We start from the raw sequence: 25,745 nt of genomic DNA on the forward strand, positions 1-25,745 counted from the left end.
GAGTGTGGCCATGGGGGTCGACAAGCCCCATGGTTGGTGGTAACATCAGACTCTTAATGATGAGACCATCAGGAAAGTAAAGAGTTGAGAGAGAACAAAGAAGGGTGATTCAGGAGACACCTTAAAAAGGGACATGAAGAACAGGAACAGGGACAGGCTAACAGAGCAGGGAGAAACAAAAAACAGCATATGGGAGGGTCCCACTGGCATATGCTGGACCCACAAACAAGGACTCCAGGAGTTGGAGGGGCAGCCAGAGCCCCCCGGCTGGGCAGCACTCAGTGCCTGCCTCTCCCAGGGATGGTTTTACAAAGATTGTTAAAGATAGACTTAGTATGCCTGGCAGTTTTTCTCTGTGTTTTAGTTTGTGTTGATCCTGCCTTCTTAATATGTGTTAATCGCGCTTTCTTATGTTAATAAAGAAGGGGAAGATGTGGGAGTGTGGCCATGGGGGTCGACAAGCCCCATGGTTGGTGATAACATCGGACTCTTAAGGATGAGACCATCAGGAATTTAAAGAGTTGAGAGGGAACAAAGAAGGGTGATTCAGGTGACACCTTGTTGTCTGGGGTGGCTTGTTCTCCAGCCATTAAAGCATGGAAGTTGCTGGGTGTTTGCTGTTGCCGGGCAACGTTGTTGACCAATGACTAGTTAGTGGAAAGGTACTGCTGTGAGGCGGAAGTTATAGGAAGGGAGCCTTTCCTGAATAAGGGATAGAATGAAGTTGTGCCCTCACTCTGAGAGATGAAGTTATGCCCTCAGTAAGAGAGAGTTCAAGTTATGTCATCAATAAAGAGGTAGCAGTTACAGATCCTGAAAGAACCCCGTTGTCCGTGCGGTCTTTACGCCACAAATCGCCCCCCAACAGGGACAAGAAAACGAACAGGGACGAGAAGAAAACAAACAGGGACATGAAGAACAGGAACAGGGACAGGCTAACAGAACAGGGACAAAAACAAAAAAGGAATGAATAGGGACAGGCTAACAGAACAGGGACGAACAAAAAGAGCTTATGGGAGGGTCACGCTGGCTTACGCAGGACCCACAAACAAGGACTCCAGGAGTTGGAGGGGCAGCCAGAGCCCCCCGGCTGGGCAGCACTCAGGTCCTGCCTCTCCCAGGGATGGGGTTGCAAAGTTTGTTAAAGATAGTCTTAGTATGCCTGGCAGCTTTTCTCTGTGTTTTAGTTTGTGTTGATCCTGCCTTCTTAATTTGTGTTAATCGAGCTCTTTTATGTTAATAAAGAAGGGGGAGATTTGGGAGCGTGGCCATGGGGGTCGACAAGTCCCATGGTTGGTGATAACATCCAACTCTTAAAGATGAGGCCATCAGGAAAGGAAAGCCTTGAGAGGGAACAAAGAAGGGTGATTCAGGAGACACCTTAAACAGGGACATGAAGAACAGGAACAGGGATAGTCTAATAGAACAGGGAGGAAAACAAAAAAGGAATTAATAGGGACAGGCTATCAGAACAGGGACAAACAAAAAACAACGTATGGGAGGATCTCGCTGGCATAGGCAGGACCCACAAACAAGGACTCCAGGAGTTGGAGGGGCAGCCAGAGCCCCCCAGCTGGGCAGCACTCAGTGCCTGCCTCTCCCAGGGATGGGGTTACAAAGTTTGTAAAAGATGGAATTAGTATGCCTGGCAGTTTTTCTCTGTGTTTTAGTTTGTGTTAATAGTGCTTTCTTAATTTGTGTTACTCTTGCTTTCTTAATTTCTGTTAATCGCGCCTTCTTAATTTGTGTTAAACCTGCTTTCTTAATTTGTGTTAATCGAGCTCTTTTATGTTAATAAAGAAGGGGGAGATGTGGGAGCATGGCCATGGGGGTCCACAAGTCCCATGGTTGGTGATAACATCCAACTCTTAAAGATGAGGCCATCAGGAAAGTAAAGAGTTGAGAGGGAACAAAGAAGGGTGATTCAGGAGACACCTTAACCAGGGACATGAAGAACAGGAACAGGGACAGGCTAACAGAGCAGGGAGAAACAAAAAACAGCATATGGGAGAGTCCCACTGGCATAGGCAGGACCCACAAACAAGGACTCCAGGAGTTGGAGGGGCAGCCAGAGCCCCCCGGCTGGGCAGCACTCAGTGCCTGCCTCTCCCAGGGATGGTTTTACAAAGGTTGTTAAAGATAGACTTAGTATGCCTGGCAGTTTTTCTCTGTGTTTTAGTTTGTGTTGATCCTGCCTTCTTAATATGTGTTAATCGCGCTTTCTTAAGTTAATAAAGAAGGGGGAGATGTGGGAGTGTGGCCATGGGGGTCGACAAGCCCCATGGTTGGTGATAACATCAGACTCTTAATGATGAGACCATCAGGAAAGTAAAGCCTTGAGAGGGAACAAAGAAGGGTGATTCAGGAGACACCTTAAACAGGGACATGAAGAACAGGAACAGGGATAGTCTAACAGAACAGGGACAAAAACAAAAAAGGAATGAATAGGGACAGGCTATCAGAACAGGGACAAACAAAAAACAGCGTATGGGAGGGTCTCGCTGGCATAGGCAGGACCCACAAACAAGGACTCCAGGAGTTGGAGGGGCAGCCAGAGCCCCCCAGCTGGGCAGCACTCAGTGCCTGCCACTCCCAGGGACGGGGTTGCAAAGTTTGTTAAAGATGGAATTAGTATGCCTGGCAGCTTTTCTCTGTGTTTTAGTTTGTGTTGATCCTGCCTTCTTAATTTGTGTTAATCGCGCTTTCTTATGTTAATAAAGAAGGGGAAGATGTGGGAGTGTGGCAATGGGAGTCCACAAGCCCCATGGTTGGTGATAACATCCGACTCTTAAGGATGAGACCATCAGGAATTTAAAGAGTTGAGAGGGAACAAAGAAGGGTGATTCAGGTGACACCTTGTTGCCTGGGGTGGCTTGTTCTCCAGCCATTAAAGCATGGAAGTTGCTGGGTGTTTGCTGTTGCCGGGCAAAGTTGTTGACCAATGACTAGTTAGTGGAAAGGTACTGCTGTGAGGCGGAAATTATAGGAAGGGAGCCTTTCCTGAATAAGGGATAGAATGAAGTTGTGCCCTCACTCTGAGAGATGAAGTTATGCCTTCAGTAAGAGAGAGTTCAAGTTATGCCATCAATAAAGAGGTAGCAGTTACAGATCCTGAAAGAACCCCGTTGTCCGTGCGGTCTTTACGCCACAAATCGCCCCCCAAAAGGGACATGAAAACGAACAGGGACCAGAAGAAAACAAACAGGGACATGAAGAACAGGAACAGGGACAGGCTAACAGCACAGGGACAAAAACAAAAAAGGAATGAATAGGGACAGGCTAACAGAACAGGGACGAACAAAAAGAGCTTATGGGAGGGTCACGCTGGCTTACGCAGGACCCCCAAACAAGGACTCCAGGAGTTGGAGGGGCAGCCAGAGCCCCCCGGCTGGGCAGCACTCAGTGCCTGCCACTCCCAGGGATGGGGTTGCAAAGTTTGTTAAAGATAGTCTTAGTATGCCTGGCAGCTTTTCTCTGTGTTTTAGTTTGTGTTGATCCTGCCTTCTTAATTTGTGTTAATAGAGCTTTCTTATGTTAATAAAGAAGGGGAAGATGTGGGAGTGTGGCCATGGGGGTCGACAAGCCCCATGGTTGGTGGTAACATCAGACTCTTAATGATGAGACCATCAGGAAAGTAAAGAGTTGAGAGAGAACAAAGAAGGGTGATTCAGGAGACACCTTAAAAAGGGACATGAAGAACAGGAACAGGGACAGGCTAACAGAACAGGGACAAAAACAAAAAAGTAATGAATCGGGACAGGCTATCAGAACAGGGACAAACAAAAAACAGCGTATGGGAGGGTCTCGTTGGCATACGCAGGACCCACAAACAAGGACTCCAGGAGTTGGAGGGGCAGCCAGAGCCCCCTGGCTTGGCAGTACTCAGTGCCTGCCTCTCCCAGGGATGGTTTTACAAAGGTTGTTAAAGATAGACTTAGTATGCCTGGCAGTTTTTCTCTGTGTTTTAGTTTGTGTTGATCCTGCCTTCTTAATTTGTGTTAATCGCACTTTCTTAAGTTAATAAAGAAGGGGGAGATGTGGGAGTGTGGCCATGGGGGTCGACAGGCCCCATGGTTGGTGATAACATAGGACTCTTAAGGATGAGACCATCAGGAATTTAAAGAGTTGAGAGGGAACAAAGAAGGGTGATTCAGGTGACACCTTGTTGTCTGGGGTGGCTAGTTCTCCAGCCATTAATGCATGGAAGTGGCTGGGTGTTTGCTGTTGCCGGGCAAAGTTGTTGACCAATGACTAGTTAGTGGAAAGGTACTGCTGTGAGGCGGAAATTATAGGAAGGGAGCCTTTCCTGAATAAGGGATAGAATGAAGTTGTGCCCTCACTCTGAGAGATGAAGTTATGCCCTCAGTAAGAGAGAGTTCAAGTTATGCCATCAATAAAGAGGTAGCAGTTACAGATCCTGAAAGAACCCCATTGTCCGTGCAGTCTTTACGCCACAAATCGCCCCCCAACAGGGACATGAAAACGAACAGGGACAAGAAGAATACAAACAGGGACATGAAGAATAGGAACAGGGACAGGCTAACAGCACAGGGACAAAAACAAAAAAGGAATGAATAGGGACAGGCAAACGGAACAGGGACAAAAACAGAAAAGGAATGATCAGGTACAGGCTAACAGAACAGGGACGAACAAAAAGAGCTTATGGGAGGGTCACGCTGGCTTACGCAGGACCCGCAAACAAGGACTCCAGGAGTTGGAGGCGCAGCCAGAGCCCCCCGGCTGGGCAGCACTCAGTGCCTGCCTCTCCCAGGGATGGGGTTGCAAAGTTTGTTAAAGATAGACTTAGTATGCCTGGCAGTTTTTCTCTGTGTTTTAGTTTGTGTTGATCCTGCCTTCTTAATTTGTGTTAATCGCGTTTTCTTATGTTAATAAAGGAGGTGAAGATGTGGGAGTGTGCCTATGGGGGTCCACAAGCCCCATGGTTGGTGATAACATCCGACTACTAAAGTAGAGACCATCAGGAAAGTAAAGCCTTGAGAGGGAACAAAGAAGGGTGATTCAGGAGACACCATAAACAGGGACATGAAGAACAGGAACAGGGATAGTCTAACAGAACAGGGACAAAAACAAAAAAGGAATGAATAGGGACAGGCTATCAGAACAGGGACAAACAAAAAACAGCGTATGGGAGGGTCTCGCTGGCATAGGCAGGACCCACAAACAAGGACTCCAGGAGTTGGAGGGGCAGCCAGAGCTCCCCGGCTGGGCAGCACTCAGTGCCTGCCTCTCCCAGGGATGGTTTTACAAAGGTTGTTAAAGATAGACTTAGTATGCCTGGCAGTTTTTCTCTGTGTTTTAGTTTGTGTTGATCCTGCCTTCTTAATATGTGTTAATCGCGCTTTCTTAAGTTAATAAAGAAGGGGGAGATGTGGGAGTGTGGCCATGGGGGTCGACAAGCCCCATGGTTGGTGATAACATCAGACTCTTAATGATGAGACCATCAGGAAAGTAAAGCCTTGAGAGGGAACAAAGAAGGGTGATTCAGGAGACACCTTAAACAGGGACATGAAGAACAGGAACAGGGATAGTCTAACAGAACAGGGACAAAAACAAAAAAGGAATGAATAGGGACAGGCTATCAGAACAGGGACAAACAAAAAACAGCGTATGGGAGGGTCTCGCTGGCATAGGCAGGACCCACAAACAAGGACTCCAGGAGTTGGAGGGGCAGCCAGAGCCCCCCAGCTGGGCAGCACTCAGTGCCTGCCACTCCCAGGGACGGGGTTGCAAAGTTTGTTAAAGATGGAATTAGTATGCCTGGCAGCTTTTCTCTGTGTTTTAGTTTGTGTTGATCCTGCCTTCTTAATTTGTGTTAATCGCGCTTTCTTATGTTAATAAAGAAGGGGAAGATGTGGGAGTGTGGCAATGGGAGTCCACAAGCCCCATGGTTGGTGGTAACATCAGACTCTTAATGATGAGACCATCAGGAAAGTAAAGAGTTGAGAGGGAACAAAGAAGGGTGATTCAGGTGACACCTTGTTGCCTGGGGTGGCTTGTTCTCCAGCCATTAAAGCATGGAAGTTGCTGGGTGTTTGCTGTTGCCGGGCAAAGTTGTTGACCAATGACTAGTTAGTGGAAAGGTACTGCTGTGAGGCGGAAATTATAGGAAGGGAGCCTTTCCTGAATAAGGGATAGAATGAAGTTGTGCCCTCACTCTGAGAGATGAAGTTATGCCTTCAGTAAGAGAGAGTTCAAGTTATGCCATCAATAAAGAGGTAGCAGTTACAGATCCTGAAAGAACCCCGTTGTCCGTGCGGTCTTTACGCCACAAATCGCCCCCCAAAAGGGACATGAAAACGAACAGGGACCAGAAGAAAACAAACAGGGACATGAAGAACAGGAACAGGGACAGGCTAACAGCACAGGGACAAAAACAAAAAAGGAATGAATAGGGACAGGCTAACAGAACAGGGACGAACAAAAAGAGCTTATGGGAGGGTCACGCTGGCTTACGCAGGACCCCCAAACAAGGACTCCAGGAGTTGGAGGGGCAGCCAGAGCCCCCCGGCTGGGCAGCACTCAGTGCCTGCCACTCCCAGGGATGGGGTTGCAAAGTTTGTTAAAGATAGTCTTAGTATGCCTGGCAGCTTTTCTCTGTGTTTTAGTTTGTGTTGATCCTGCCTTCTTAATTTGTGTTAATAGAGCTTTCTTATGTTAATAAAGAAGGGGAAGATGTGGGAGTGTGGCCATGGGGGTCGACAAGCCCCATGGTTGGTGGTAACATCAGACTCTTAATGATGAGACCATCAGGAAAGTAAAGAGTTGAGAGAGAACAAAGAAGGGTGATTCAGGAGACACCTTAAAAAGGGACTTGAAGAACAGGAACAGGGACAGGCTAACAGAACAGGGACAAAAACAAAAAAGTAATGAATCGGGACAGGCTATCAGAACAGGGACAAACAAAAAACAGCGTATGGGAGGGTCTCGTTGGCATACGCAGGACCCACAAACAAGGACTCCAGGAGTTGGAGGGGCAGCCAGAGCCCCCTGGCTTGGCAGTACTCAGTGCCTGCCTCTCCCAGGGATGGTTTTACAAAGGTTGTTAAAGATAGACTTAGTATGCCTGGCAGTTTTTCTCTGTGTTTTAGTTTGTGTTGATCCTGCCTTCTTAATTTGTGTTAATCGCACTTTCTTAAGTTAATAAAGAAGGGGGAGATGTGGGAGTGTGGCCATGGGGGTCGACAGGCCCCATGGTTGGTGATAACATAGGACTCTTAAGGATGAGACCATCAGGAATTTAAAGAGTTGAGAGGGAACAAAGAAGGGTGATTCAGGTGACACCTTGTTGTCTGGGGTGGCTAGTTCTCCAGCCATTAATGCATGGAAGTGGCTGGGTGTTTGCTGTTGCCGGGCAAAGTTGTTGACCAATGACTAGTTAGTGGAAAGGTACTGCTGTGAGGCGGAAATTATAGGAAGGGAGCCTTTCCTGAATAAGGGATAGAATGAAGTTGTGCCCTCACTCTGAGAGATGAAGTTATGCCCTCAGTAAGAGAGAGTTTAAGTTATGTCATCAATAAAGAGGTAGCAGTTACAGATCCTGAAAGAACCCCATTGTCCGTGCAGTCTTTACGCCACAAATCGCCCCCCAACAGGGACATGAAAACGAACAGGGACAAGAAGAATACAAACAGGGACATGAAGAATAGGAACAGGGACAGGCTAACAGCACAGGGACAAAAACAAAAAAGGAATGAATAGGGACAGGCAAACGGAACAGGGACAAAAACAGAAAAGGAATGATCAGGTACAGGCTAACAGAACAGGGACGAACAAAAAGAGCTTATGGGAGGGTCACGCTGGCTTACGCAGGACCCACAAACAAGGACTCCAGGAGTTGGAGGCGCAGCCAGAGCCCCCCGGCTGGGCAGCACTCAGTGCCTGCCTCTCCCAGGGATGGGGTTGCAAAGTTTGTTAAAGATAGACTTAGTATGCCTGGCAGTTTTTCTCTGTGTTTTAGTTTGTGTTGATCCTGCCTTCTTAATTTGTGTTAATCGCGTTTTCTTATGTTAATAAAGGAGGTGAAGATGTGGGAGTGTGCCTATGGGGGTCCACAAGCCCCATGGTTGGTGATAACATCCGACTACTAAAGTAGAGACCATCAGGAAAGTAAAGCCTTGAGAGGGAACAAAGAAGGGTGATTCAGGAGACACCATAAACAGGGACATGAAGAACAGGAACAGGGATAGTCTAACAGAACAGGGACAAAAACAAAAAAGGAATGAATAGGGACAGGCTATCAGAACAGGGACAAACAAAAAACAGCGTATGGGAGGGTCTCGCTGGCATAGGCAGGACCCACAAACAAGGACTCCAGGAGTTGGAGGGGCAGCCAGAGCTCCCCGGCTGGGCAGCACTCAGTGCCTGCCTCTCCCAGGGATGGGGTTACAAAGTTTGTTAAAGATGGAATTAGTATGCCTGGCAGTTTTTCTCTGTATTTTAGTTAGTGTTAATAGTGCTTTCTTAATTTGTGTTACTCTTGCTTTCTTAATTTCTGTTAATCGCGCCTTCATAATTTGTGTTAAACCTGCTTTCTTAATTTGTGTTAATCGAGCTCTTTTATGTTAATAAAGAAGGGGGAGTTGTAGGAGTGTAGCCATGGGGGTCGACAAGTCCCATGGTTGGTGATAACATCCGACTCTTAAAGATGAGGCCATCAGGAAAGTAAAGAGTTGAGAGGGAACAAAGAAGGGTGATTCAGGAGACACCTTAAACAGGGACATGAAGAACAGGGACAGGCTAACAGAGCAGGGAGAAACAAAAAACAGCATATGGGAGGGTCCCACTGGCATATGCTAGACCCACAAACAAGGACTCCAGGAGTTGGAGGGGCAGCCAGAGCCCCCCGGCTGGGCAGCACTCAGTGCCTGCCTCTCCCAGGGATGGGTTTACAAAGGTTGTTAAAGATAGACTTAATATGCCTGGCAGTTTTTCTATGTGTTTTAGTTTGTGTTGATCCTGCCTTCTTAATTTGTTTTAATTGTGCTTTCTTATGTTAATAAAGAAGGGGAAGATGTGGGAGTGTGGCCATGGGGGTCGACAAGCCCCATGGTTGGTGATAACATCCGACTATTAAAGTAGAGACCATCAGGAAAGTAAAGCCTTGAGTGGGAACAAAGAAGGGTTATTCAAAAGACACCTTAAACAGGGACATGAAGAACAGGAACAGGGATAGTCTAACAGAACAGGGAGGAAAACAAAAAAGGAATGAATAGGGACAGGCTATCAGAACAGGGACAAACAAAAAACAGCGTATGGGAGGGTCTCGCTGGCATAGGCAGGACCCACAAACAAGGACTCCAGGAGTTGGAGGGGCAGCCAGAGCTCCCCGGCTGGGCAGCACTCAGTGCCTGCCTCTCCCAGGGATGGGGTTGCAAAGTTTGTTAAAGATGGAATTAGTATGCCTGGCAGTTTTTCTCTGTATTTTAGTTTGTGTTAATAGTTCTTTCTTAATTTGTGTTACTTTTCCTTTCTTATTTTCTGTTAATCGCGCCTTCATAATTTGTGCTAAACATGCTTTCTTAATTTGTGTTAATCGAGCTCTTTTATGTTAATAAAGAAGGGGGAGTTGTGGGAGCATGGCCATGGGGGTCGACAAGTCCCATGGTTGGTGATAACATCCGACTCTTAAAGATGAGGCCATCAGGAAAGTAAAGAGTTGAGAGGGAACAAAGAAGGGTGATTCAGGAGACACCTTAAACAGGGACATGAAGAACAGGGACAGGCTAACAGAGCAGGGAGAAACAAAAAACAGCATATGGGAGGGTCCCACTGGCATATGCTAGACCCACAAACAAGGACTCCAGGAGTTGGAGGGGCAGCCAGAGCCCCCCGGCTGGGCAGCACTCAGTGCCTGCCTCTCCCAGGGACGGTTTTACAAAGGTTGTTAAAGATAGACTTAGTATGCCTGGCAGTTTTTCTCTTTGTTTTAGTTTGTGTTGATCCTGCCTTCTTAATTTGTGTTAATCGTGCTTTCTTATTTTAATAAAGAAGGGGGAGATGTGGGAGTGTGGCCATGGGGGTCGACAAGCCCCATGGTTGGTGATAACATCCGACTGTTAAAGTAGAGACCATCAGGAAAGTAAAGCCTTGAGAGGGAACAAAGAAGGGTGATTCAGGAGACACCTTAAGCAGGGACATGAAGAACAGGAACAGGGATAGTCTAACAGAACAGGGACGAAAACAAAAAGGGAATGAATAGGGACAGGCTATCAGAACAGGGACAAACAAAAAACAGCGTATGGGAGGGTCTCGCTGGCATAGGCAGGACCCACAAACAAGGACTCCAGGAGTTGGAGGGGCAGCCAGAGCCCCCCGGCTGGGCAGCACTCAGTGCCTGCCTCTCCCAGGGATGGGGTTACAAAGGTTGTTAAAGATGGAATTAGTATGCCTGGCAGTTTTTCTCTGTATTTTAGTTAGTGTTAATAGTGCTTTCTTAATTTGTGTTACTCTTGCTTTCTTAATTTCTGTTAATCGCCCCTTCTTAATTTGTGTTAAACCTGCTTTCTTAATTTGTGTTAATCGAGCTCTTTTATGTTAATAAAGAAGGGGGAGTTGTAGGAGTGTGGCCATGGGGGTCGACAAGTCCCATGGTTGGTGATAACATCCGACTCTTAAAGATGAGGCCATCAGGAAAGTAAAGAGTTGAGAGGGAACAAAGAAGGGTGATTCAGGAGACACCTTAAACAGGGACATGAAGAACAGGGACAGGCTAACAGAGCAGGGAGAAACAAAAAACAGCATATGGGAGGGTCCCACTGGCATATGCTAGACCCACAAACAAGGACTCCAGGAGTTGGAGGGGCAGCCAGAGCCCCCCGGCTGGGCAGCACTCAGTGCCTGCCTCTCCCAGGGATGGGTTTACAAAGGTTGTTAAAGATAGACTTAATATGCCTGGCAGTTTTTCTATGTGTTTTAGTTTGTGTTGATCCTGCCTTCTTAATTTGTTTTAATTGTGCTTTCTTATGTTAATAAAGAAGGGGAAGATGTGGGAGTGTGGCCATGGGGGTCGACAAGCCCCATGGTTGGTGATAACATCCGACTATTAAAGTAGAGACCATCAGGAAAGTAAAGCCTTGAGAGGGAACAAAGAAGGGTGATTCAGGAGACACCTTAAGCAGGGACATGAAGAACAGGAACAGGGATAGTCTAACAGAACAGGGAGGAAAACAAAAAAGGAATGAATAGGGACAGGCTATCAGAACAGGGACAAACAAAAAACAGCGTATGGGAGGGTCTCGCTGGCATAGGCAGGACCCACAAACAAGGACTCCAGGAGTTGGAGGGGCAGCCAGAGCCCCCCGGCTGGGCAGCACTCAGTGCCTGCCTCTCCCAGGGATGGGGTTACAAAGGTTGTTAAAGATGGAATTAGTATGCCTGGCAGTTTTTCTCTGTATTTTAGTTTGTGTTAATAGTGCTTTCTTAATTTGTGTTAATCGCGCTTTCTTATGTTAATAAAGAAGGGGAAGATGTGGGAGTGTGGCAATGGGGGTCAACAAGCCCCATGGTTGGTGATAACATCCGACTCTTAAGGATGAGACCATCAGGAATTTAAAGAGTTGAGAGGGAACAAAGAAGGGTGATTCAGGTGACACCTTCTTGTCTGGGGTGGCTAGTTCTCCAGCCATTAAAGCATGGAAGTTGCTGGGTGTTTGCTGTTGCCGGGCAAAGTTGTTGACCAATGACTAGTTAGTGGAAAGGTACTGCTGTGAGGCGGAAGTTATAGGAAGGGAGCCTTTCCTGAATAAGGGATAGAATGAAGTTGTGCCCTCACTCTGAGAGATGAAGTTATGCCCTCAGTAAGAGAGAGTTCAAGTTATGTCATCAATAATGAGGTAGCAGTTACAGATCCTGAAAGAACCCCGTTGTCCGTGCGGTCTTTACGCCACAAATCGCCCCCCAACAGGGACAAGAAAACGAACAGGGACGAGAAGAAAACAAACAGGGACATGAAGAACAGGAACAGGGACAGGCTAACAGAACAGGGACAAAAACAAAAAAGGAATGAATAGGGACAGGCAAACGGAACAGGAAAAAAAAAAAAAGGAATGAATCGGTACAGGCTAACAGAACAGGGACGAACAAAAAGAGCTTATGGGAGGGTCACGCTGGCTTACGCAGGACCCACAAACAAGGACTCCAGGAGTTGGAGGGGCAGCCAGAGCCCCCCGTCTGGGCAGCACTCAGTGCCTGCCTCTCCCAGGGATGGGGTTACAAAGTTTGTTAAAGATGGAATTAGTATGCCTGGCAGTTTTCCTCTGTATTTTAGTTTGTGTTGATCCTGCCTTCTTAATTTGTGTTAATTGCGCTTTCTTACGTTAATAAAGAAGGAGGAGATGTGGGAGTGTGGCCATGGGGGTCGACAAGCCCCATGGTTGGTGATCACATCCGACTCTTAAAGATGAGGCCATGAGGAAAGTAAAGCCTTGAGAGGGAACAAAGAAGGGTGATTCAGGAGACACCTTAAACAGGGACATGAAGAACAGGAACAGGCTAACAGAGCAGGGAGAAACAAAAAACAGCATATGGGAGGGTCCCACTGGCATATGCTAGACCCACAAACAAGGACTCCAGGAGTTGGAGGGGCAGCCAGAGCCCCCCGGCTGGGCAGCACTCAGTGCCTGCCTCTCCCAGGGACGGTTTTACAAAGGTTGTTAAAGATAGACTTAGTATGCCTGGCAGTTTTTCTCTTTGTTTTAGTTTGTGTTGATCCTGCCTTCTTAATTTGTTTTAATTGTGCTTTCTTATGTTAATAAAGAAGGGGAAGATGTGGGAGTGTGGCCATGGGGGTCGACAAGCCCCATGGTTGGTGATAACATCCGACTATTAAAGTAGAGACCATCAGGAAAGTAAACCCTTGAGTGGGAACAAAGAAGGGTTATTCAAAAGACACCTTAACCAGGGACATGAAGAACAGGAACAGGGATAGTCTAACAGAACAGGGAGGAAAACAAAAAAGGAATGAATAGGGACAGGCTATCAGAACAGGGACAAACAAAAAACAGCGTATGGGAGGGTCTCGCTGGCATAGGCAGGACCCACAAACAAGGACTCCAGGAGTTGGAGGGGCAGCCAGAGCCCCCCGGCTGGGCAGCACTCAGTGCCTGCCTCTCCCAGGGATGGGGTTGCAAAGTTTGTTAAAGATGGAATTAGTATGCCTCGCAGTTTTTCTCTGTATTTTAGTTTGTGTTAATAGTTCTTTCTTAATTTGTGTTACTTTTCCTTTCTTATTTTCTGTTAATCGCGCCTTCATAATTTGTGCTAAACATGCTTTCTTAATTTGTGTTAATCGAGCTCTTTTATGTTAATAAAGAAGGGGGAGTTGTGGGAGCATGGCCATGGGGGTCGACAAGTCCCATGGTTGGTGATAACATCCGACTCTTAAAGATGAGGCCATCAGGAAAGTAAAGAGTTGAGAGGGAACAAAGAAGGGTGATTCAGGAGACACCTTAAACAGGGACATGAAGAACAGGGACAGGCTAACAGAGCAGGGAGAAACAAAAAACAGCATATGGGAGGGTCCCACTGGCATATGCTAGACCCACAAACAAGGACTCCAGGAGTTGGAGGGGCAGCCAGAGCCCCCCGGCTGGGCAGCACTCAGTGCCTGCCTCTCCCAGGGACGGTTTTACAAAGATTGTTAAAGATAGACTTAGTATGCCTGGCAGTTTTTCTCTGTGTTTTAGTTTGTGTTGATCCTGCCTTCTTAATTTGTGTTAATCGTGCTTTCTTATTTTAATAAAGAAGGGGGAGATGTGGGAGTGTGGCCATGGGGGTCGACAAGCCCCATGGTTGGTGATAACATCCGACTATTAAAGTAGAGACCATCAGGAAAGTAAAGCCTTGAGAGGGAACAAAGAAGGGTGATTCAGGAGACACCTTAAGCAGGGACATGAAGAACAGGAACAGGGATAGTCTAACAGAACAGGGACGAAAACAAAAAGGGAATGAATAGGGACAGGCTATCAGAACAGGGACAAACAAAAAACAGCGTATGGGAGGGTCCCACTGGCATATGCTGGACCCACAAACAAGGACTCCAGGAGTTGGAGGGGCAGCCAGAGCCCCCCGGCTGGGCAGCACTCAGTGCCTGCCTCTCCCACGGATGGGGTTACAAAGGTTGTTAAAGATGGAATTAGTATGCCTGGCAGTTTTTCTCTGTATTTTAGTTTGTGTTAATAGTGCTCTCTTAATTTGTGTTACTCTTGCTTTCTTAATTTCTGTTAATCGCGCCTTCATAATTTGTGTTAAACCTGCTTTCTTAATTTGTGTTAATCGAGCTCTTTTATGTTAATAAAGAAGGGGGAGATGTGGGAGCCTGGCCATGGGGGTCGACAAGTCCCATGGTTGGTGATAACATCTGACTCTTAAAGATGAGGCCATCAGGAAAGTAAAGCCTTGAGAGGGAACAAAGAAGGGTGATTCAGGAGACACCTTAAACAGGGACATGAAGAACAGGAACAGGGACAGGCTAACAGAGCAGGGAGAAACAAAAAAGAGCATATGGGAGGGTCCCACTGGCATATGCTGGACCCACAAACAAGGACTCCAGGAGTTGGAGGGGCAGCCAGAGCCCCCCGGCTGGGCAGTACTCAGTGCCTGCCTCTCCCAGGGATGGTTTTACAAAGATTGTTAAAGATAGACTTAGTATGCCTGGCAGTTTTTCTCTGTGTTTTAGTTTGTGTTGATCCTGCCTTCTAAATTTGTGTTAATCGCGCTTTCTTATGTTAATAAAGAAGGGGAAGATGTGGGAGTGTGGCAATGGGGGTCAACAAGCCCCATGGTTGGTGATAACATCCGACTCTTAAGGATGAGACCATCAGGAATTTAAAGAGTTGAGAGGGAACAAAGAAGGGTGATTCAGGTGACACCTTCTTGTCTGGGGTGGCTAGTTCTCCAGCCATTAAAGCATGGAAGTTGCTGGGTGTTTGCTGTTGCCGGGCAAAGTTGTTGACCAATGACTAGTTAGTGGAAAGGTACTGCTGTGAGGCGGAAGTTATAGGAAGGGAGCCTTTCCTGAATAAGGGATAGAATGAAGTTGTGCCCTCACTCTGAGAGATGAAGTTATGCCCTCAGTAAGAGAGAGTTCAAGTTATGTCATCAATAAAGAGGTAGCAGTTACAGATCCTGAAAGAACCCCGTTGTCCGTGCGGTCTTTACGCCACAAATCGCCCCCCAACAGGGACAAGAAAACGAACAGGGACGAGAAGAAAGCAAACAGGGACATGAAGAACAGGAACAGGGACAGGCTAACAGAACAGGGACAAAAACAAAAAAGGAATGAATAGGGACAGGCAAACGGAACAGGAAAAAAAAAAAAAGGAATGAATCGGTACAGGCTAACAGAACAGGGACGAACAAAAAGAGCTTATGGGAGGGTCACGCTGGCTTACGCAGGACCCACAAACAAGGACTCCAGGAGTTGGAGGGGCAGCCAGAGCCCCCCGTCTGGGCAGCACTCAGTGCCTGCCTCTCCCAGGGATGGGGTTACAAAGTTTGTTAAAGATGGAATTAGTATGCCTGGCAGTTTTTCTCTGTATTTTAGTTTGTGTTGATCCTGCCTTCTTAATTTGTGTTAATTGCGCTTTCTTACGTTAATAAAGAAGGAGGAGATGTGGGAGCGTGGCCATGGGGGTCGACAAGTCCCATGGTTGGTGATAACATCCGACTCTTAAAGATGAGGCCATGAGGAAAGTAAAGCCTTGAGAGGGAACAAAGAAGGGTGATTCAGGAGACACCTTAAACAGGGACATGAAGAACAGGAACAGGGACAGGCTAACAGAGCAGGGAGAAACAAAAAAGAGCATATGGGAGGGTCCCACTGGCATATGCTGGACCCACAAACAAGGACTCCAGGAGTTGGAGGGGCAGCCAGAGCCCCCCGGCTGGGCAGTACTCAGTGCCTGCCTCTCCCAGGGATGGTTTTACAAAGATTGTTAAAGATAGACTTAGTATGCCTGGCAGTTTTTCTCTGTGTTTTAGTTTGTGTTGATCCTGCCTTCTAAATTTGTGTTAATTGTGCTTTCTTATGTTAATAAAGAAGGGGAAGATGTGGGAGTGTGGCCATGGGGGTCGACAAGCCCCATGGTTGGTGATAACATCGGACTCTTAAGGATGAGACCATCAGGAAAGGAAAGCCTTGAGAGGGAACAAAGAAGGGTGATTCAGGAGACACCTTAACCAGGGACATGAAGAACAGGAACAGGGATAGTCTAACAGAACAGGGACCAAAACAAAAAGGGAGTGAATAGGGACAGGCTATCAGAACAGGGACAAACAAAAAACAGCGTATGGGAGGGTCTCGTTGGCATAGGCAGGACCCAAAAACAAAGACTCCGGGAGTTGGAGGGGCAGCCAGAGCCCCCCAGCTGGGAAGCACTCAGTGCCTGCCTCTCCCAGGGATGGGGTTACAAAGTTTGTTAAAGATAGTCTTAGTATGCCTGGCAGTTTTTCTCTGTATTTTATTTTGTGTTAATAGTGCTTTCTTAATTTGTGTTACTCTTGCTTTCTTAATTTCTGTTAATCGCGCCTTCATAATTTGTGTTAAACCTGCTTTCTTAATTTGTGTTAATCGAGCTCTTTTATGTTAATAAAGAAGGGGGAGATGTGGGAGTGTGGCCATGGGGGTCGACAAGCCCCATGGTTGGTGATAACATCGGACTCTTAAAGTAGAGACCACCAGGAAAGTAAAGCATTGACAGGGAACAAAGAAGGGTGATTCAGGAGACACCTTAAGCAGGGACATGAAGAACAGGAACAGGGACAGGCTAACAGAGCAGGGAGAAACAAAAAACAGCATATGGGAGGGTCCCACTGGCATATGCTGGACCCACAAACAAGGACTCCAGGAGTTGGAGGGGCAGCCAGAGCCCCCCGGCTGGGCAGCACTCAGTGCCTGCCTCTCCCAGGGATGGTTTTACAAAGATTGTTAAAGATAGACTTAGTATGCCTGGCAGTTTTTCTCTGTGTTTTAGTTTGTGTTGATCCTGCCTTCTTAATTTGTGTTAATTGCGCTTTCTTATGTTAATAAAGAAGGGGAAGATGTGGGAGTGTGGCAATGGGGGTCGACAAGCCCCATGGTTGGTGATAACATCGGACTCTTAAGGATGAGACCATCAGGAATTTAAAGAGTTGAGAGGGAACAAAGAAGGGTGATTCAGGTGACACCTTCTTGTCTGGGGTGGCTAGTTCTCCAGCCATTAATGCATGGAAGTGGCTGGGTGTTTGCTGTTGCCGGGCAAAGTTGTTGACCAATGACTAGTTAGTGGAAAGGTACTGCTGTGAGGCGGAAGTTATAGGAAGGGAGCCTTTCCTGAATAAGGGATAGAATGAAGTTGTGCGCTCACTGTGAGAGATGAAGTTATGCCCTCAGTAAGAGAGAGTTCAAGTTATGTCATCAATAAAGAGGTAGCAGTTACAGATCCTGAAAGAACCCCGTTGTCCGTGCGGTCTTTACGCCACAAATCGCCCCCCAACAGGGACAAGAAAACGAACAGGGACGAGAAGAAAACAAACAGGGACATGAAGAACAGGAACAGGGACAGGCTAACAGAACAGGGACAAAAACAAAAAAGGAATGAATAGGGACAGGCAAACGGAACAGGAAAAAAAAAAAAAGGAATGAATCGGTACAGGCTAACAGAACAGGGACGAACAAAAAGAGCTTATGGGAGGGTCACGCTGGCTTACGCAGGACCCACAAACAAGGACTCCAGGAGTTGGAGGGGCAGCCAGAGCCCCCCGTCTGGGCAGCACTCAGTGCCTGCCTCTCCCAGGGATGGGGTTACAAAGTTTGTTAAAGATGGAATTAGTATGCCTGGCAGTTTTTCTCTGTATTTTAGTTTGTGTTGATCCTGCCTTCTTAATTTGTGTTAATTGCGCTTTCTTACGTTAATAAAGAAGGAGGAGATGTGGGAGTGTGGCCATGGGGGTCGACAAGCCCCATGGTTGGTGATAACATCCGACTCTTAAAGATGAGGCCATGAGGAAAGTAAAGCCTTGAGAGGGAACAAAGAAGGGTGATTCAGGAGACACCTTAAACAGGGACATGAAGAACAGGAACAGGGACAGGCTAACAGAGCAGGGAGAAACAAAAAAGAGCATATGGGAGGGTCCCACTGGCATATGCTGGACCCACAAACAAGGACTCCAGGAGTTGGAGGGGCAGCCAGAGCCCCCCGGCTGGGCAGTACTCAGTGCCTGCCTCTCCCAGGGATGGTTTTACAAAGATTGTTAAAGATAGTCTTAGTATGCCTGGCAGTTTTTCTCTGTATTTTATTTTGTGTTAATAGTGCTTTCTTAATTTGTGTTACTCTTGCTTTCTTAATTTCTGTTAATCGCGCCTTCATAATTTGTGTTAAACCTGCTTTCTTAATTTGTGTTAATCGAGCTCTTTTATGTTAATAAAGAAGGGGGAGATGTGGGAGTGTGGCCATGGGGGTCGACAAGCCCCATGGTTGGTGATAACATCCGACTCTTAAAGTAGAGACCATCAGGAAAGTAAAGCCTTGAGAGGGAACAAAGAAGGGTCATTCAGGAGACACCTTAACCAGGGACATGAAGAACAGGAACAGGGATAGTCTAACAGAACAGGGACGAAAACAAAAAGGGAATGAATAGGGACAGGCTATCAGAACAGGGACAAACAAAAAACAGCGTATGGGAGGGTCTCGCTGGCATAGGCAGGACCCACAAACAAGGACTCCAGGAGTTGGAGGGGCAGCCAGAGCCCCCCAGCTGGGAAGCACTCAGTGCCTGCCTCTCCCAGGGATGGGGTTACAAAGTTTGTTAAAGATGGAATTAGTATGCCTGGCAGTTTTTCTCTGTATTTTATTTTGTGTTAATAGTGCTTTCTTAATTTATGTTACTCTTGCTTTCTTAATTTCTGTTAATCGCGCCTTCATAATTTGTGTTAAACCTGCTTTCTTAATTTGTGTTAATCGAGCTCTTTTATGTTAATAAAGAAGGGGGAGTTGTGGGAGTGTGGCCATGGGGGTCGACAAGCCCCTTGGTTTGTGATAACATCGGACTCTTAAAGTAGAGACCACCAGGAAAGTAAAGCCTTGACAGGGAACAAAGAAGGGTGATTCAGGAGACACCTTAAGCAGGGACATGAAGAACAGGAACAGGGACAGGCTAACAGAGCAGGGAGAAACAAAAAACAGCATATGGGAGGGTCCCACTGGCATATGCTGGACCCACAAACAAGGACTCCAGGAGTTGGAGGGGCAGCCAGAGCCCCCCGGCTGGGCAGCACTCAGTGCCTGCCTCTCCCACGGCTGGTTTTACAAAGATTGTTAAAGATAGACTTAGTATGCCTGGCAGTTTTTCTCTGTGTTTTAGTTTGTGTTGATCCTGCCTTCTTAATTTGTGTTAATTGCGCTTTCTTATGTTAATAAAGAAGGGGAAGATGTGGGAGTGTGGCAATGGGGGTCGACAAGCCCCATGGTTGGTGATAACATCGGACTCTTAAGGATGAGACCATCAGGAATTTAAAGAGTTGAGAGGGAACAAAGAAGGGTGATTCAGGTGACACCTTCTTGTCTGGGGTGGCTAGTTCTCCAGCCATTAATGCATGGAAGTGGCTGGGTGTTTGCTGTTGCCGGGCAAAGTTGTTGACCAATGACTAGTTAGTGGAAAGGTACTGCTGTGAGGCGGAAGTTATAGGAAGGGAGCCTTTCCTGAATAAGGGATAGAATGAAGTTGTGCGCTCACTGTGAGAGATGAAGTTATGCCCTCAGTAAGAGAGAGTTCAAGTTATGTCATCAATAAAGAGGTAGCAGTTACAGATCCTGAAAGAACCCCGTTGTCCGTGCGGTCTTTACGCCACAAATCGCCCCCCAACAGGGACAAGAAAACGAACAGGGACGAGAAGAAAACAAACAGGGACATGAAGAACAGGAACAGGGACAGGCTAACAGAACAAGGACAAAAACAAAAAAGGAATGGATAGGGACAGGCAAACGGAACAGAAAAAAAAAAAAAAGGAATGAATAGGGACAGGCTAACAGAACAGGGACGAACAAAAAGAGCTTATGGGAGGGTCACGCTGGCTTACGCAGGACCCCCAAACAAGGACTCCAGGAGTTGGAGGGGCAGCCAGAGCCCCCCGGCTGGGCAGCACTCAGTGCCTGCCTCTCCCAGGGATGGGGTTGCAAAGTTTGTTAAAGATAGTCTTAGTATGCCTGGCATTTTTTCTCTGTGTTTTAGTTTGTGTTGATCCTGCCTTCTTAATTTGTGTTAATTGTGCTTTCTTATGTTAATAAAGAAGGGGAAGATGTGGGAGTGTGGCCATGGGGGTCGACAAGCCCCATGGTTGGTGATCACATCCGACTCTTAAAGATGAGACCATCAGGAAAGTAAAGCCTTGAGAGGGAACAAAGAAGGGTGATTCAGGAGACACCTTAAACAGGGACATGAAGAACAGGAACAGGGACAGGCTAACAGAGCAGGGAGAAACAAAGAAGAGCATATGGGAGGGTCCCACTGGCATATGTTGGACCCACAAACAAGGACTCCAGGAGTTGGAGGGGCAGCCAGAGCCCCCCGGCTGGGCAGTACTCAGTGCCTGCCTCTCCCAGGGATGGTTTTACAAAGGTTGTTAAAGATAGACTTAGTATGCCTGGCAGTTTTTCTCTGTGTTTTAGTTTGTGTTGATCCTGCCTTCTTAATTTGTGTTAATCGCGCTTTCTTATGTTAATAAAGAAGGGGAAGATGTGGGAGTTTGGCCATGGGGGTCGACAAGCCCCATGGTTGGTGATAACATTGGACTCTTAAGGATGAGACCATCAGGAATTTAAAGAGTTGAGAGGGAACAAAGAAGGGTGATTCAGGTGACACCTTCTTGTCTGGGGTGGCTAGTTCTCCAGCCATTAATGCATGGAAGTGGCTGGGTGTTTGCTGTTGCCGGGCAAAGTTGTTGACCAATGACTAGTTAGTGGAAAGGTACTGCTGTGAGGCGGAAGTTATAGGAAGGGAGCCTTTCCTGAATAAGGGATAGAATGAAGTTGTGCCCTCACTCTGAGAGATGAAGTTATGCCCTCAGTAAGAGAGAGTTCAAGTTATGTCATCAATAAAGAGGTAGCAGTTACAGATCCTGAAAGAACCCCGTTGTCCGTGCGGTCTTTACGCCACAAATCGCCCCCCAACAGGGACAAGAAAACGAACAGGGACGAGAAGAAAACAAACAGGGACATGAAGAACAGGAACAGGGACAGGCTAACAGAACAGGGATAAAAAAAAAAAAGGAATGAATAGGGACAGGCAAACGGAACAGGAAAAAAAAAAAAAAGGAATGAATAGGTACAGGCTAACAGAACAGGGACGAACAAAAAGAGCTTATGGGAGGGTCACGCTGGCTTACGCAGGACCCCCAAACAAGGACTCCAGGAGTTGGAGGGGCAGCCAGAGCCCCCCGGCTGGGCAGCACTCAGTGCCTGCCTCTCCCAGGGATGGGGTTGCAAAGTTTGTTAAAGATAGTCTTAGTATGCCTGGCAGTTTTTCTCTGTGTTTTAGTTTGTGTTGATCCTGCCTTCTAAATTTGTGTTAATTGTGCTTTCTTATGTTAATAAAGAAGGGGAAGATGTGGGAGTGTGGCCATGGGGGTCGACAAGCCCCATGGTTGGTGATAACATCAGACTCTTAATGATGAGACCATCAGGAAAGTAAAGAGTTGAGAGGGAACAAAGAAGGGTGATTCAGGAGACACCATAAACAGGGACATGAAGAACAGGAACAGGGATAGTCTAACAGAACAGGGACAAAAACAAAAAAGGAATGAATAGGGACAGGCTATCAGAACAGGGACAAACAAAAAACAGCGTATGGGAGGGTCTCGCTGGCATAGGCAGGACCCCCAAACAAGGACTCCAGGAGTTGGAGGGGCAGCCAGAGCTCCCCGGCTGGGCAGCACTCAGTGCCTGCCTCTCCCAGGGATGGGGTTACAAAGTTTGTTAAAGATGGAATTAGTATGCCTGGCAGTTTTTCTCTGTGTTTTAGTTTGTGTTAATAGTGCTTTCTTAATTTGTGTTACTCTTGCTTTCTTAATTTCTGTTAATCGCGCCTTCATAATTTGTGTTAAACCTGCTTTCTTAATTTGTGTTAATCGAGCTCTTTTATGTTAATAAAGAAGGGGGAGTTGTAGGAGTGTGGCCATGGGGGTCGACAAGTCCCATGGTTGGTGATAACATCCGACTCTTAAAGATGAGGCCATCAGGAAAGTAAAGAGTTGAGAGGGAACAAAGAAGGGTGATTCAGGAGACACCTTAAACAGGGACATGAAGAACAGGGACAGGCTAACAGAGCAGGGAGAAACAAAAAACAGCATATGGGAGGGTCCCACTGGCATATGCTAGACCCACAAACAAGGACTCCAGGAGTTGGAGGGGCAGCCAGAGCCCCCCGGCTGGGCAGCACTCAGTGCCTGCCTCTCCCAGGGATGGGGTTACAAAGTTTTTAAAAGATGGAATTAGTATGCCTGGCAGTTTTTCTCTGTGTTTTAGTTTGTGTTGATCCTGCCTTCTTAATTTGTGTTAATCGCGCTTTCTTAAGTTAATGAAGAAGGGGAAGATGTGGGAGTGTGGCCATGGGGGTCGACAAGCCCCATGGTTGGTGATAACATCCAACTATTAAAGTAGAGACCATCAGGAAAGTACACCCTTGAGAGGGAACAAAGAAGGGTTATTCAAAAGACACCTTAACCAGGGACATGAAGAACAGGAACAGGGATAGTCTAACAGAACAGGGACAAAAACAAAAAAGGAATGAATAGGGAAAGGCTATCAGAACAGGGACAAACAAAAAACAGCGTATGGGAGGGTCTCGCTGGCATAGGCAGGACCCACAAACAAGGACTCCAGGAGTTGGAGGGGCAGCCAGAGCCCCCCGGCTGGGCAGCACTCAGTGCCTGCCTCTCCCAGGGATGGGGTTACAAAGTTTGTAAAAGATGGAATTAGTATGCCTGGCAGTTTTTCTCTGTGTTTTAGTTTGTGTTGATCCTGCCTTCTTAATTTGTGTTACTCGCGCTTTCTTAAGTTAATGAAGAAGGGGAAGATGTGGGAGTGTGGCCATGGGGGTCGGCAAGCCCCATGGATGGTGATAACATCGGACTCTTAAGGATGAGACCATCAGGAATTTAAAGAGCTGAGAGGGAACAAAGAAGGGTGATTCAGGTGACACCCTCTTGTGTGGGGTGGCTAGTTGTCCAGCCATTAATGCATGGAAGTGGCTGGGTGTTTGCTGTTGCCGGGCAAAGTTGTTGACCAATGACTAGTTAGTGGAAAGGTACTGCTGTGAGGCGGAAGTTATAGGAAGGGAGCCTTTCCTGAATAAGGGATAGAATGAAGTTGTGCCCTCACTCTGAGAGATGAAGTTATGCCCTCAGTAAGAGAGAGTTCAAGTTATGTCATCAATAAAGAGGTAGCAGTTACAGATCCTGAAAGAACCCCGTTGTCCGTGCGGTCTTTACGCCACAAATCGCCCCCCAACAGGGACATGAAAACGAACAGGGACGAGAAGAAAACAAACAGGGAAATGAAGAACAGGAACAGAGACAGGCAAACAGAACAAGGACAAAAACAAAAAAGGAATGAATAGGGACAGGCAAACGGAACAGGAAAAAAAAAATAAAGGAATTAATAGGTACAGGCTAACAGAACAGGGACGAACAAAAAGAGCTTATGGGAGGGTCACGCTGGCTTACGCAGGACCCACAAACAAGGACTCCAGGAGTTGGAGGGGCAGCCAGAGCCCCCCGTCTGGGCAGCACTCAGTGCCTGCCTCTCCCAGGGATGGTTTTACAAAGTTTGTTAAAGATGGAATTAGTATGCCTGGCAGTTTTTCTCTGTATTTTAATTTGTGTTAATAGTGGTTTCTTAATTTGTGTTTCTCTAGCTTTCTTAATTTCTGTTAATCGCGCCTTCTTAATTTGTGTTAAACCTGCTTTCTTAATTTGTGTTAATCGAGCTCTTTTATGTTAATAAAGAAGGAGGAGATGTGGGAGCGTGGCCATGGGGGTCAACAAGTCCCATGGTTGGTGATAACATCCAACTCTTAAGGATGAGACCATCAGGAATTTAAAGAGTTGAGAGGGAACAAAGAAGGGTGATTCAGGTGACACCTTCTTGTCTGGGGTGGCTAGTTCTCCAGCCATTAATGCATGGAAGTGGCTGGGTGTTTGCTGTTGCCGGGCAAAGTTGTTGACCAATGACTAGTTAGTGGAAAGGTACTGCTGTGAGGCGGAAGTTATAGGAAGGGAGCCTTTCCTGAATAAGGGATAGAATGAAGTTGTGCCCTCACTCTGAGAGATGAAGTTATGCCCTCAGTAAGAGAGAGTTCAAGTTATGTCATCAATAAAGAGGTAGCAGTTACAGATCCTGAAAGAACCCCGTTGTCCGTGCGGTCTTTACGCCACAAATCGCCCCCCAACAGGGACAAGAAAACGAACAGGGACGAGAAGAAAACAAACAGGGACATGAAGAACAGGAACAGGGACAGGCTAACAGAACAGGGACAAAAACAAAAAAGGAATGAATAGGGACAGGCAAACGGAACAGGAAAAAGAAAAAAAAAGGAATGAATAGGTACAGGCTAACAGAACAGGGACGAACAAAGAGAGCTTATGGGAGGGTCACGCTGGCTTACGCAGGACCCCCAAACAAGGACTCCAGGAGTTGGAGGGGCAGCCAGAGCCCCCCAGCTGGGCAGCACTCAGTGCCTTCCTCTCCCAGGGATGGGGTTACAAAGTTTGTTAAAGATGGAATTAGTATGCCTGGCACTTTTTCTCTGTATTTTAATTTGTGTTAATAGTGCTTTCTTAATTTGTGTTTCTCTTGCTTTCTTAATTTCTGTTAATCGCGCCTTCTTAATTTGTGTTAAACCTGCTTTCTTAATTTGTGTTAATCGAGCTCTTTTATGTTAATAAAGAAGGGGGAGATGTGGGAGCCTGGCCATGGGGTTAGACAAGCCCCATGGTTGGTGATAAGATCTGACTAATAAAGTAGAGACCATCAGGAACGTAAAGCCTTGAGAGGGAACAAAGAAGGGTGATTCAGGAGACACCTTAAACAGGGACATGAAGAACAGGAACAGGGATAGTCTAACAGAACAGGGACGAAAATAAAAAAGTAATGAATAGGGACAGGCTATCAGAACAGGGACAAACAAAAAACAGCGTATGGGAGGGTCTCGCTGGCATAGGCAGGACCCCCAAACAAGGACTCCAGGAGTTGGAGGGGCAGCCAGAGCCCCCCGGCTGGGCAGCACTCAGTGCCTGCCTCTCCCAGGGATGGGGTTACAAAGTTTGTTAAAGATGGAATTAGTATGCCTGGCATTTTTTCTCTGTATTTTAATTTGTGTTAATAGTGCTTTCTTAATTTGTGTTTCTCTAGCTTTCTTAATTTCTGTTAATCGTGCCTTCTTAATTTGTGTTAAACCTGCTTTCTTAATTTGTGTTAATCGAGCTCTTTTATGTTAATAAAGAAGGGGGAGATGTGGGAGCCTGGCCATGGGGGTCGACAAGTCCCATGGTTGGTGATAACATCAGACTCTTAAAGATGAGGCCATCAGGAAACTAAAGAGTTGAGAGGGAACAAAGAAGGGTGATTCAGGAGACACCTTAAACAGGGACATGAAGAACAGGAACAGGGATAGTCTAACAGAACAGGGACAAAAACAAAAAAGGAATGAATAGGGACAGGCTATCAGAACAGGGACAAACAAAAAACAGCATA

This window comes from Anser brachyrhynchus (assembly GCF_964034855.1).
Source record: "Anser brachyrhynchus genome assembly, chromosome: W".
Classification (NCBI taxonomy): Eukaryota; Metazoa; Chordata; class Aves; order Anseriformes; family Anatidae; genus Anser; species Anser brachyrhynchus.